Below are 15,510 nucleotides of genomic sequence, written 5' to 3'. Positions count from 1 at the left end.
TCTATCTTTTTTTTTGCCTGAAAATTTAGGTAGCTGTGCTTCACGGTCACCCCGACTAGCACAGAAAATTTCAGCTCAAAAATCAGCCGTTTTCCATGTTTTTAACGGAAATATAATCCGATATATATAACAGAATATATAATCATAATAAATAATATAACAAAAACTCTGAAAAAAAGAACAAACAATAACAGTGCAATAATAATAATAATAATAATAATAATAATCTATTGTCATTTATAGCTTATGAGTAGTTTTTAATAGCCTGATGGCTGTAGGGAAGAAGCTGTTCCTGAACCTGGATGTTACAGTTCTCAGGCTACTGTACCTTCTTTCCGATGGCAGTGGTGAGATAAGTGTGTGGCCAGGAAGGTGTGGGTCTTTGATGAAGTTGGCTGCCTTTTTGAGGCAGCGACTACAATAGATCTGTTTGATGGTGGGGAGGTCGTAGCCGGTGATGGCCTGGACAGTGCTTACAACTTTTTGCAGTCTTTTTTGCTCCTGGACGTTCAAGTTGCCAAACCAGGCCATGATGCAACCAGTCAGTTTGCTCTCTACTGTGCACCAGTAGAAGTTCAAGAGAATCCTCTTTGACATACCAAATCTCCATAATCTTCTCAGGAAGTAGAGGCGTTGATGTGCTTTCTTGATTGCATCAGTATGCTGGGTCCAGGAAAGATCGTCGGAAATATGTATTCCCAGGAATTTGAAGTTTTTGACTCTCTCCACCATCGTCCCATTGACCTAAACAGGATTGTGAGTCCTCAACCTTCCTCTTCCAAAGTCCACAATCAGTTCTTTGGTTTTGCTGATATTGAGAGCCAGGTTGTTGAGCTGGCACCATATGGTTAGTCGGTTGATCTTACTTCTATATTCTGACTCATCACCATCTGTAATTCGTCCCACAATGGTGGTGTCATTAGCGAACTTGAAAATGGAATCCGGCTACACAGTCATGAATATAGAGTGAGTAGAGCAGGGGACTGAGCAAGCAGCCTTGAGGTTCTCCCGTACTGATTATCACTGAGGATTAATGGTTTCTGCCAATTCAAACAGACGATGAGGAAGTCGAGGATCCAATTGCAGAGGGATGGGCAGAAACCCAGTTCCATGTGTTTCGTAACCAGCTTTTTTTTTGTATCAAAAAATAATTTATTTAAATCCCAACAGGACACAAAAACCAATAAAAAAACAAAACTGGGATAACATACCCACCACCATGTTACAAAATCACCAGTTGACTATTTTACAAATATTCTGATAACTACTGTACAACCCCGGGAAAGGGGCAAGCATCTGGCTCGGGCAAAGCCATCTTCCGCCTGGTGCTGTGACTTGCGGATGGTCAGATTGGCCAGGCCTAGGAGCAGCCCAACCAGGACATCTTCAGCCCTGCCTACTCCCTAGATCCCTTCACCAGTCCTTCGGTCCCTGACAGCAGAGCCACTAATTCCCTTGCAGGCCCTACGTGGAGTGGCGGTGATCCTTGCCCTCCAGACCCTGGCTACAAGGGACGCTCCACTGGTCCCTCTACCCTCAACAGGAATGACGCTGCTCTTGGTCTTGGCATCCTTCTCCAGGTTGTCCAAGAAGGACCCGAGCTGACGCCGGTTGTTCCCCTTCACCCCCTTGCCCCACCCCCATCCTTCTGAGGATGTGGTTCAGCGAGCTGATGAGCCCATGTAGGGTTGGCCACTGGAGGGAAGCCAGTCTGGGCCGATGTTGGGCTCCTTCAGTGGCCTGGATGAACTCGCAGATTTCCTCCACTGGAATGAGTGGAAAGACGTCGGGGGGAGCGAGAACATCCATTGATTCATTGTCAAAGGAGTCCCCTTCCACCTGCTCACTGCAGATGGAGACACCATCCCCATCCCCAGACACACCCTCAGTGCTTGATACTCCCTCCTCACCCTGTGTGGCGGTTGCCTCTTCCCCACCCACTGGTCTCTCCTCCACCTCCCAAACCTGGGGCCAGTGGCAGAGGGGTACCCGGGGATTCAAGACCATCGACAGTGGGGGCGACTACCCCTCCCGCAGTTGGGCCCAGAGTGAACTCTGCTGCACCAGACTCAGGGACTCCCTCTGCAGCCAGGTCCTAAAGGAGAGAAGGGCTGGTTTCCCCAAACACCTCCTCACCTACAGTCTCTACCTCCAGAGGCGTTCTCTGCACCTCATCCTGGGTGGCTCCTGGGCCTCCTCGACTGCCTGATGCGGGACTCCCTCCCCAACAGGATTCTCCCCCTACTTCATATCACCCGAGTGGTCCCCATCGCCACCCTCCCCAGAATCCCCTCCAGAACATGGGACCGGAGGACGAACCAAAGGGTGGGAGTCTTCCTCCACCACAGTATTCCCCTTCCCCCTGGAGAATTCCCATTCATCCCCCTTCGGCTCCTCCCTTGAGATTCCTCCTTCTCTTTTTCGATGGGGAGGAGCTCACAGACTCCGGGGTCACCTGGCAAACTTCCTCTGTGGCACCCCCTCCTCTCGCCCGATCCCCACCGCCCCGGGGAAAATCCTCCGCACCCATAAGGCGGAGGGGGGGCTCTGAGTGAGGTGGCCAAAAATGACGGCCATAGATGGCGGCGTTCTGTCAGAAATGGCAGCACAGTGGGCCAAAAACGGTCAAGATCAGAGTTTTAATAATATAGATTAGAATTAATAGAACATATGGTATTAAGAGTGAAAGCCTTCCCTCACAATGTTCATCCTCCAAAATTACCAACGGTAGACCTATTGGACTGCACGTAACATTGGGATTCCGCAAATTCGAAGAAAGAAAATGGCATGTTGGCCTTTATAACAAGAGGAATCGAATATAGGAGCAAAGAAGTCCTTCTGCAGTTGTACAGAGCCCTAGTGAGACCACACCTGGAGTATTGTGTGCAGTTTTGGTCCCCTAATTTGAGGAGGAGAATTCTTGCTATTGAGGGAGTGCAGCGTAGGTTTACAAGGTTAATTCCCGGGACGGCGGGACTGTCATATGCTGAGAGAATGGAGCAGCTGGGTTTGTACACTCTGGAGTTTAGAAGGATGAGAGGGTATCTCATTGAAACATATAAGATTGTTAAGGGTTTGGACACGCTAGAGGCAGGAAACATGTTCCCGATGTTAGGGGTCCAGAACCAGGGGCCGCAGTTTAAGAATAAGGAGTAAGCCATTTAGAACGGAGACGAGGAAACAGTTTTTCTCACAGAGAGTGGTGAGTCTGTGGAATTCTCTGCCTCAGAGGGCGGTGGAGGCAGGTTCTCTGGATGCTTTAAAGAGAGAGCTAGATAGGGTTCTTAAAAATAGCGGAGTCAGGGGATGTGGGGAGAAGGCAGGAACGGGGTACTGATTGGGGATGAACAGCCATGATCACATTGAATGGCGGTGCTGGCTCGAAGGGCCAAATGGCCTACTCCTGCACCTATTGTCTATTGCAAAGTACAAAACTGGCGTATCTCAAATCTGGCATAGGACCCCTCATTCTTTCTTTCGTACACTTTTCTTCAAAGGTAAGAAGCTTTCTACTCTACTTGCTATTAAATAATGCTACATCTTTTACGTGTACCTGAGAGGACAGGTTTGTTGGATTAACATTTCAACAGTAAGATCTACACATAACTAAAACTCTGATATTGTTATCTTCCGTTTTGCGCGGTCTTTCTATTTGAGCAAAACGTTTTGTGATAGCGCTACGATTTTTCGCCAGTTTACTCGCCATTTTCCTGTGCTGCGAGTGCACCCAGTTTTGGTCTGATCGGTTGAATGCCGTAAAAGTTAGCGAGGTTTAAAAATCTTAAATCTGAGACCCGACCCAGAGACCCGACCCAGCCCTGCATCGGAGACCCAGTCCAGCCCAGCACAAAGTCGAGATCCAGCCCAGAGTCGGAGACCCAGCCCAGCGTCGGAGATGTCGCTGATGTCGCCAAACGGAAAACGGAATTGTGATCCCGGCGGAGGAGAATGATCAGCGACCGCTGTGAGTCCCCATTGCACTTAACAGCTCAAGGGAATTATATGTTCTCTTCTTTGCTAAAGAGTAACCCAGTCCAACAATGCTAGCCAAATTATACTGATGGAGAGAACCAGTTTCTTTCCAAATTCTAATAAATGTGAATCACGTTCAAATAATACCTGCTGCTCTCAATCTATTTCATGTTTTAAGTCAGCTGAAAATGAGGGTATTGGCTTACATTTGGGTAACTATAATGCCTGTGAAAGATCTTCCTATGGCTTGAAATTAATTGAGGTAAAATCATCAAAAAATTACATGAGCTGGAATGGGTTTACAAAATGTTAACTTTGCACTGAAGTAAAAAAGTTATTATTGATAAGATAGGAGAAAGAAAGTAAATACAATTATAAATGTAGGTAAGAAGTCCAGAGGTCCAGAGGTCAGAAATTAGATAAATAAAATGAATAGGCCAACCTAACCTTTGCAATCTTGAACTTGGGATCTCCATCCACAACTAGCTTCTGCACTTGTACAGCAGACCTCATTCAGTTAGAATTGGCCATAACATTTCCTCCACCCTGACCCTCAGTGTTGTGTGCTCATCCCTTGCTCTACTCCCTGTACACCCATGAAAATGTGGCCATATACAATGCCAACTCGATCTTTAAGTTTACCAACGATACCAGTAGTGTTGGCAAGATCTACAATGATGAGATGAAGTACAAGAAAGAGATTGTGAACCTAATGTCCAGAGGTCAGAACAACAACCTAGCCCATAACATTAGCAAATCAAAGTTGCAGGCTGACTTAGGAAGCAAAGGAGCGAAAACAACTTTTGTCTCATCAATGAAACTGCTATCGAGATGATCAACAGCTTCAAATGGTTTGGCATCCATATCACCAGTAATCCAGCCTGATCCATTCACACAGATACAACGATAAAGAAAATACATTGGATTACTTACTTTCTTTGACATCTTATCCTAACAATGAATATTACAAAAAATCAACAATAGAAAATCCAGAAAACTATATGGAAAATATATTGCCCTATTGAAATCATTCAAAAATCATGGGGTCAAGGGAAAGAAATGCTGTTGAGATTGACCATTTAAATAAGATTACAGACTTCTATTTCAATCACTGATAAAATGTCAAACCAGTCACTGAAAAAATGTCAAATGTCAGACTGTTTATATACTTTGCACTGATTGGACCGCTGAATATCTTTTGAAAATAGTACTATATATTATTTCTACAATTCCCAGCAAAAAGATAAGAGTAGACAAATAGAGGGATTGTTGAAAGGGCCATGCAAATATGTCTAAACTGACACATAGTTTGTTTTGCTTGTGGCAATCCAGACATGTTGCTTCATGATTCAATAGATGTAAATTTAACCCTGCCAAGAGACATCTTGTGATTTTGGTACTTGTGATTGTTTTACAATACTGCCAATGGAAGGCAGAAACACACAAGAAGTACAAAAGTGATCAGTGTCTTTGCGAAATCTTGACCAAGGATTAAAGAAAATGTGACTGATGCACAAATTCAATCAAAATAGTGATTTAACTTTCTAAATGGAGTCAATTGTTTTGAGGTGATGACAGTGAAATTATAGGTTTTCATGTAGATTACCTTGTGAAACTGATCACAACTTCAAGATTCCCACACTTATCATAACTTAACATAAATCCTGACATTGTTGTCAGTGTTCTGCCCTTCTGCACTGTCTGTAGTCTTCTCCAACAGAAAATATAAAGTAATATCAAAAATTATGTTCAATTTAGTTAGTAACCAGATTCAACTCCAATCATAATGTGTTTACTCTAATAGTTATGTAGATTTCAGAGTAATTTTTTATATATTAATTAAATTGTGTGCATTTTGCATCCTTTGTTGTTTGTGGAGCAGATCAATGCGATTGGCTGGCTTGCTAATACAAAAGCACTGTAATTGTTGGATGGCAAGGAATCACATGAACTAAAATTGTTTTACAATGTCGTCTACAAATTCTGAATCAGGGTTTTTGAACATTAGAGCTTAAACGTAAGCATATTAAATATCGTTAATAGAAGTCTAAAATGTACATCTTGTGTATGATGCCATAGGCTCAAAAATTAGCATCACCAGACAATGAAGATCAAAGGAGCAAATAAGGCAAACCGAGTAGGTGTGAAAACTGCAGGTAGCAGTTACACTGCCCGGAAACAGGACGATAACTTGGCCAAGAAGAGCACAGAGCTCAGTCTGTAAATAACTCAAATGTGCAAATACAGAACATATAAAATTACTAAATTAGAGTTAATGGAAGCAGTATTAAATAGAAGGATTGCACTCAGTGTCAGCACATACTAATTACACATATCATTAGAAGTTGCAATCTGCATTCAATCATGTTTACCAAACTTATTTTAAACTGAAACGTGATCCAACTCTGGGTGTTAAGACTTTATTAACACGGTTTTACACTTTCAGTAAAATCAATGAATTATAATGCTTTAGATACAGTCCCACAATCATGTTGATTTAATATGTTTTTCATGATCTATAAGTACACTAATGTACTTTGCATTTCTAAAGCAAAAATTAATAATGTAGACTGCCACTTTAAACATAATGAACATTTAACTGAAATTTTGACATGGATAATTACACATAACTAATCTTATACAAATCATTTTGGTTTCTTTTAAAAATGATGAACAGAGATTTTGTTCTTCACAGCCTTCTGGCTGCTATGATAAAACAACATGTCTTTAAAATAGTAAAACATCCTAAACTGCTGATCAAATTGAATCGGATTCACATGTATAAGTGAGGAGTCACTGAATAACTTAATTTTGCACGTTCAGAATTTGTATACTTTCTGTATATTTTTATACAGCATGACAAGAGGCCATTAAACTTTGTTGACTTACAGAGCAATCCTATTTCCCCACTAAATTTCCCTGTAATCTATTCATCCCACTTTCCCCTGAGCTCCCCCTAAAATGTACCACTCATCTACACACTCGGTGCAATTTGCAGCAGCCAATTAATCTACCACCATGCACATCTTTAGGATGTCGAACAGCACCAGAGCACCCAGGGGAAACAGGCACCCACAGAGAAAATGTGCAAACTTCATAGAGAAAGACCGAGGTCAGATTTCAGATTTGTAGTTAGGCCACTGGATCTGAGAGGCAGCAGTTCTACCAGATATATCATTGTGCTACCACAAAGGACTGAAAATCAGTTGACGACTATGCTTTGCAGTGTCCCAGGAGTCCTCTGATGAACAAGGTTCAGAAGATTTAGGGCTATTAGAGAGAGACGTCGGAAATGACTTCAGCAAGGGAAAGTCAGGCACATGTACCATTGGTTTACATTGGTGGGTCATCGGTGAAGAGAGTTAGTAGCTTCAAATTCCTGGGCGTTAACATCTCAGATAACCTATGTTGGGCCCATAAATGTGTGCACAAGTAGGCGCATAAGTGCCTCTACATTCTTAACAGTTTAAAGATCTGGCATATCTCAAAATGGTGGATGATGTATTGTGTTAGTCACCATGTCGAGAAACAAATGAACATGTACACTAAACCATCACAGATATCTCCGTGACAGCCGAACACAGAGGGAGCCACAGGATCCCAAAACAATGTCATTGTGAGGGATCGTCGATTCTTGCTGGTGAGTTGCTGATTGATTCCGATTGAACATTCAACTCACTGATGTTTGATGTGTTTTTTCAGTCAATAAGTTCTGTAGAAAATGTTATTCCAATTGCTGAACAGTTTGTTTTTACTTCAAAATACCCATTGCAATCAGTTGTTCCTGCACATGGGACTGTTGTGTAATACAAATATGTAGAGCAGGAAACATTATGAGAGAAGAGAAAATTGTACTCTCAGCTAAGGCTGCATCCAGCAAGGATCTTCAGTGACCAATTCTCCCATGTGCTTCTCAATGGGAAACAGTGTGTAAAACATCTGCATCTGCATTTCACATAGTAGATCGTCACTAAAAAATGCCAGACTCTACAGCTACATGTCCAAAAGTGAGTTACTCAGAGACGATCAAGGTGATGGACTAATTTTTTTCAATATTATGGCCTTGTTTCAGGCTGGAGCAGGAGATATCTTTAAAATATTCTGCATATGGTGCAGGCAAAGTCATGAATGGTCAATATTCCAAGAGAGCTGAACGCATTACATTCTCCCTTGCAAAAGACCACCAGACAGAACAAGAAGGGCAGTAGAGTTTGTAATAGTTCAGGCAGTTATTGACTGCACTCACATTGAGGGTACTAGATAACAATTCAAAGATTTATCAAAAGCAGAGAAGATTCCATGCTTTCATTACCCTGCTGGTGTGAGACCACACAAGAGCACCATGCAATCCAGTACAGCAGACATGGTGATTTTACTTTACTACATTTTCCTGGGCTTTTGATGTACAAGTCCAGATGGCCACAGAGAGAAGAGGGTTATCCCATGCGCTCATGGGTCTTTATCCATTCACATGTTTGAACGCACTTGCTTGCTTGGAACACACAGGGGGGACCCTGTAGTGCTCAGCCGAGTGCATCTTAAGATTCACGGTGGTCTGCTAACCATGCTACAATGAAATCTCATCCCTTATCACCGGCAAGCAGGAGGTGAAAGAGGGGAAGGAGATGAAAGAATCAGAGCAACCATCTGGCCTCAAGCTACGTCTATGTGCTACAACTAAATAAATATTCCAAATTAAACCACTTTATATGTTGACTAATACAAACAGACCCAGAGGACTGGAGAGTAGCTAATGTTGTTCCTGTATTTAAGAAGAAAAGAAGAGAGAAGCCAGGGAACTAGAGGCTGATGAGCCTCATGACAGTGGCAAGGAAGCTATTGGAGAGAATTATTTGGATAGGATTTACTCTAATTTGTGAATGGATTAATTAGAGACAGTCAGCATAACTTTGTACACGGCAGGTCGTGCCTTAATAACTTGATCAGATTTTTTGAGGAGATGATGAAGGTGATCGATGAGGGTTGGGCAGTGTATGATGTTTACAAGAATTATAGTAAAGCATTTGATTAAGTTCCCCATGGTAGGCTTATCCAGAAGGTTAAAACACATAGGATTAACAGTGACTTGGTCATTTGGATGCAGAACTGCCTTACTGATTGAAGAGAGAGGGCTGTGGTAGAAGAACAATATTCAGGCTGGAGGTCTGTGACCAGCGGAGTTCCACAGGGATCTCTGCTGGGGCTGTTGCTGTCTTTGATACATATAAATGACTTGGATGTAAACATAGACAAGTTGGTTAGTAAAGTTACAGATGGCACCAAGACTGCTGCAGTCACAAACTGTGAGGATGCCTGACAAAGCCCGTCAGCAGGACCGGCTACGGAACTGGGCAGAGAAATGACAGATGAAATATAATCCAAGAAACTGTGAGATGTTGTACTTTAGGAGATCAAACGTAAAGTGAAAATATACAATTAATTGCATGACCATTGCATTAATAGCATTGATGTACAGGGGGATCTTGGAGCCCAAGTCTACAACTCCTTGAATGTGGCAACACAAGTAGATAGTGTGGTAAAGATGGCATATGGTATGCCTGCTTATTAGGCTAAGGCATTGAGTATAAGAGTCAGGAAGTCACCATGCAGCTTTATAGGACTATGGTTAGGACACATTTGGGCTATTGCGTGCAATTCTGGTCACACCCATTACAGGAATGATATAGAGGCTTTGGAAAGGGTGCAGAGGAGATTTACCAGAATAATGCGTGGATTAGGAGGGGTTCAGCTACAGGGAGAGGTTGGACAAATTGACAGAGGTTGCGTGGAGACCTGATAGAGGTATATAAAATTATGAAAGGTATAGGTGGCAAGGACAGTCAGGACCTATTCGAACTCGGGGATTTATGGTAATGGCCACTCGTTGGTACTCGGGGCTCTCGTGGACATTTTATAACATGTTGAAAAATCTTCACGAGTCTTGCTGTGCTTACCTGCCATTAGCGAGTCTTCCCGAATACCTACCGTTAGCAGTACGAGCTGCTAAGAGACGTCCCCGAGCTCCGACATACCCGCTACATTCATTCTCCATGCTTACCATGAGTTAGATTTTTTTTAAACTCGGGAGAGCTCTTGGAATGAACTCGTACCATAGGACAGGGCTTTTAAGAAGGATGTGATGTGAAATTTGACCAGTAATCCTTGCATCATTTTGCAGCAAATCATTACTGATGTTCAATAGGCTGCTAAAAGTAATTATCCGGTACTTATTTTTTAATTATGTTACAAGAAATCCATTACACAAAAGGATACTAGTTGGGTGGATGAATACACATAATAACATCAAAACTGCAAGTGGTACCAGAAATTGCACACAAATAATATATGACAGCAACATTAACTCTACATCCTATCTCGAGCTACATAGGTTCTAGAAGCAGAATTAGGCCATTCAGCCCATCAAGTGTATTCTGCCATTCCATCATGGCTGATCTATTTTTTCCTCTCAATATCTTTCCCTCTCCTACCTTCTCCCCACAACCATTGACGCCCTTACCAATCAAGAATCAGTCAATCTGCAGCTTAAAAATACCCAATGACCTAACCTCCACAGCCGTCTGTGGCAATGAATTCCATAGATTCACCTCCCTCTGACGAAATAAATTCCTCCTCATCTTTTTTCTAAAAGTACGTCCTTTTGTTCTGAGGCTGTGGTCCTAGACTCTCCCATTAGCGGAAACATCCTCTCGGCATCCAATCTATCCGGGCCTTTGACTATTCTGTAAGTTTCAATGAGGTCCCCCTTTATCCTTTTAAATTCCAGTGAGTAGAGACCCAGTGCCGTCAAACACTCATCATATTTAACATAATCATTCCTGGCATCATTCTTGTAAACCACCCCTGAACCCACTCCAACCCCAGCACATCCTTCCTCTGATATGGGGCACAAATTAACACAGGGGAGCAATGCTGCGTTAATTTGAGCTGTTTTGTTTCATAGTTCTAGTCAATCTTTTTTCTACTAATTGTCTAACTGGAGCCCTTCATATTTTCATCCTTGGTAGTATTGTTTACATTCTCACACTCTTATCTTATCTTTCTTATCCTTCTCTTTCTTTTGAGTTTCCAACGACCTCATTCTCGGTCTTCACATAGGATGCAGGTAAAGGTCGGACAGCTAAAGTTACCTTCCCAAAGTATTTACAGTGAGGTAAAGACATTGACAGCATTATTGATGTATTCCCCCTCAAACACTGTCTAGGACAGCGGTTGTTATAAACTGGCACTGAAATACAAATTAGATCACATCAGGAATACAATGGAACCATTTCTGTGCAGCCAAATTGCAAAGTACAATTTAAAATAAAACACATTATAGACAACAAAAAGGACCACATAAATCAAGTTTGCGAACCAGTCACTGCAGAGAAATAAACGAAGACATAAGTTTAACCTCATTATTACTCATTAGTTAGGTATCTGAGTTAATGAGGTTTTTTCAGTAGTATACTCAATCAGGAAATGACTAATCTTCATCATGTGTCCTCTGTCTCATTAATTCAGTCAGCAACCTCTGGCTACATTCTTGTTCCTGATAAAAGAACTATGGATTGGTTGCACTCCAAGTCAACGGAGCAGTAAATTGATGATGGGAAATAGGCCAAGCATTAACTATACATCTTAATTACATCATTGCATTTGTATTAAAGAAGCATCAAAAGTAGCTGTTAGGACCTTTGTTGCTGCCCTACATGCCAGGAGGCATAATAGGCAGTAAGTAAGTAAGTAAGTAAGTAAGTAAGCAAGTAAGTAAGTAAAAGTAGCTTTCTCTTCCTCTTTTCACCTAATATTAAAATCCGGGAAGATGATTTGAATTATTTGATATAACTATGTATCATTCTAATTCATTATGCTATTGCCTACAGTTTGTACCTTACAAATATACAGCTTAGATAACAGTTGAAGTATCCCAAGTGTTCTTCAGTCTAGGCAAACTTGGTGTCCATAAAACTTCAGTTTCCTTTTCTTTGAAAAATATTAATCCTGAATATCCGTTTTTCAGAGAACAGGAATCCACTGTAAAAGTTTATATAGAAGCTTTTTTAACCTTTGTTTGATTCTCAGAATGAGACCAGACAAAGTGTTAAGATTCACTATGAATTACTGTCGAACTGTTACTTCCACTATACTGATGTAGTCCGTCTGACTGATCTTTAACCAGGTCTCAAGATACTTGGGATATTTGGACTGCCTATCTGTTACAAACAAACCAGTGATTGGGCTTCAAACATCCCCACTGATATTAGGCTGCATAATTGAGGTAGAGATGGATAACTGAAGGTAGTTAACAAGAGAAGGAATGAAGAATAGGAAATCATCGACTATGGCAGAAGTAAGACCATAAAAATACATATCAAAATCAATTTCAAATTTGCTTTTTTAACTCTTTTGGTGCATGCTCTATTAAGCTATAACCAATTTGTGTTTCATTCAGTATTACAGGTACAAACATAACAATTCAGAATTTCCCTTTCTGCAGTTGTATCATTTTCCAGTTGTAAAAATTCTTCCAGTATTGTATCTGTGGATTGGAATTTAATAAATTGCAGCAGCTTGAAAACAAATGCATTGAAAATATTTTGACAGATTGTTTATTACGAATTTTAAAGAACTATTATTGCTGTAGAAATACACATTTGACATAAAAACTCCTGGTTCATTAACCCAGGGAAGCTCCAGCCACAAAGTAGTTGATAGAGACTATGTACTGTTAATACCATTAATGTAACCAAAATAATATGTATCAGCAGTGAAAGCCTTAAGTCAGGAAAACAATCATTCTTTTCCTTTCAACTCAAATGTTCTTTCCGGAAAAGACTATATATGCATTTTCCAAATGAGTACTAGTATTTTCACCAGATACACTAAATAAGAAGAATGGTGTTATCACAATCCAGGTGGAGTATGTGCCTGAGGCTGGTTTGCAGCAAATACAAACAAGACAGTAAATATCAAGTTTTTACCTTTGAAAGTAAAATAGCCGGAATTGCAGGCACTCTGTCAAATCAACTGTGCGGCCAGAGGCTAGTCGTGCTTTCGTCCTTGTTATAACAGAGTGTCTTTTCACTATGCTGTGATATAAATCTGCTTTTTGTTTCACGCCTTTTAATGACTAATTACTTTGGAAAATGCCACAGCAACCTGCTTCCTCTTTCTTCTGCCCTTCAAAGACTGATAAACGTTTGCATTTACCCAAGAATACTTTCCTTTCTGAGAGGAAGTTGCTGGTAATTGTTTTCCATTTTACTTCCCTCAGCACATACACTGAATTTTCCTGCGTTCAGACATCATATCCTTGTTTTCTGTAAGTTTAAAGAGATGTGCAGTGTACTGTGTAACTGCAGAAGGATATAACTGGTTTCTAAACTTCCCTTCCTTTGGCTTAATGCATTTAAGCATAATTGACGAACTGTCCAGTTCAGATGGCTGACAATATCTCAATACCTCTATGAAATTCTCACCTGAATGGCTTAAAGATGAACTTAAGAATAACAAAGAGCTGTCGACATACAGTACACCAGAAATAAACTTAATTATTTCTCATGTTTAACAAAGAACTGCAGATGCTGGAAAAATCGAAGATAGACAAAAAAATGCAGGAGAAACTCAGCGGGTGAGAAAGCACATTTTCTCCAGCATTTTTTGTCTACCTTCTAATTATTTATCATTGTTCTTTCATTGTGCAATTACGATATGATTACTGTATTAATTATTGGTGTTACGGACAAGAAAGCAAAAAAGAAAATCTTCCTGCTTAAAGATGGGAGGGTAACTATGTATGTGCCACATCAAGGCACCTATCTTCCTTCACTCCACCCATAGCAAGGTATGAAGCAAATATCAAAACAATTTCCCCACACTGATTGAGATAAAACTAAGCTTAAGCCATTAAAAAAATTATAATAGGCAATGTCATACATGCAAGTGAAAATGCATTCTGTTGCTCTTGTTTTATTTGCTGTGAGGAAAATGCCTAGGTATGTTTTCCTACAGCCAAAATAAAGTTGAAATCAATCAACATCAGTGCGTTAGAAAATAAGTAAATTAATGAGTCAATACCATAATACACTACAGAAGCAACACAATCAGGAAAGGTAGACAGAGCCAATCAATATTTCTACATTATCTTGATAAATATGAATATTTGAGTTTTTATTTGTATAATTATTGTAATATCTTCCAGTTATCCTCAAGAATTCATAGATTTCAATGCATTATGTGCCAAGTTAAAGAGAACTTCACAATTCATTATAGTTTGGTGTAGCAGGTTAAAAACAACCCAAAAATGACACATCCTGGAAGTTTAAAGTAACAACAAAGTTTGTTGTAAATACTCAGTGGGTCAGGAAGCGGCAGTGATGGAAGTGTAGATTGGTGTACATGATTCCGATTATCCATCTGTTCCAGTTTAAGTGTTGAACACAAAGTGCAGAAGCAACTCAGTAGCTTATACATGTCTCCTGATATGCTTCCAGACCTGTTAAGTTACTCCGGCACTTTGTGTTCTGTGCAAAATTCGTTGTGTCTACACTCTATGGTGTGTTTGGACATTATTTTTCATGATGATCTCTGAAATGAAAATGACTCTACTGGTTCCCCTGCACAAGAAATTAGTTAGAAAGTAGTCCCCCTCTTCCCAGTATATTGCCAGAGTGAAGTCACACTCAAACTGGAAGAACAGCATTTCATATTCCACTTGGGTAACTTACAACCCAATGATATGAACATTGATTTACTAATTTTAGGTAACTAATATACAAACCCTCGCCCCCTCATACTCTTTATCTGCCTCTTTCCCCCTTGGCCCCACTTGGATGGGCACCCATTTCTCCCTTTCCCTTGCCCCTTCCACCTATATTCCTTATCTGGCTTCACATTTCATGCCTTTTCCATCTTCATTTCCTTATCTTACATTATTTGTCTTTTCATCGTTGGGCTTTGTCCAACCATCAACCAATGAAAAACCCCTCTCACCAGTATCCACTTATCACTCCCAGGCTTTGGCCTGCCCCTTCCCCCATCCAGCTTCTTCCATTTACAGACAGACTGAAAAAATGGTCCCTACCCGATACATCATCTATCCATGCATTAATGTTTGTATAAATTATTTATTTCCAATTCCACTGAATATGAACTCATCATTTTTTTTCTCGCATATGCCAACTTGTCTTGATTATTTCACTTATTTTTGTTTTTAATTTTAGAATCCCGTATTTGCAGTTTTCCCCATCTAATTTTATATGCTAATTAACATTAATTGATTTTCTTTGTAACCTGTAATCAGGCAATTTATAATCACTTTTTGTATAAGTAAAGCCATAGCTAAATCTTCAAATCGCAGCTGGTCGATTTCTTATTTTATAGGCTCTGTAAATAACTTTAAATTATAACTTAATTGATTGATTTAGTAAAGCAACTAAATATACTCATCTTGTACTCAGCTGTTTGTTTCATTTACAAGAAACAAACAGGAACTTGAATTTAACATCACAGACTGTTAGTGAGCCCACTTCCTTA

At 40.5% G+C, this 15,510-nt stretch overlaps 1 protein-coding gene across 1 annotated transcript in view; it reads right to left on the bottom strand.

Moving 5' to 3' along the window:
• LOC129702230 (kelch-like protein 4) overlaps nucleotides 1–13,833 on the bottom strand; it is a 331,010-nt gene extending 317,177 nt beyond the window's left edge. The window contains exon 1 of the mRNA XM_055643888.1: nucleotides 12,957–13,833. The gene's annotated coding sequence lies outside the window, so the exon portion shown is untranslated. The remainder of the gene's footprint in view (nucleotides 1–12,956) is intronic.
• Nucleotides 13,834–15,510: the final 1,677 nt, after the last annotated feature.

Source organism: Leucoraja erinacea, chromosome 12 (assembly GCF_028641065.1).
Source record: "Leucoraja erinacea ecotype New England chromosome 12, Leri_hhj_1, whole genome shotgun sequence".
NCBI classification, from domain to species: Eukaryota; Metazoa; Chordata; class Chondrichthyes; order Rajiformes; family Rajidae; genus Leucoraja; species Leucoraja erinaceus.
The sequence above is the reverse complement of the archived record's forward strand: the minus strand, read 5'-3'. Positions and strand labels throughout refer to the sequence as shown.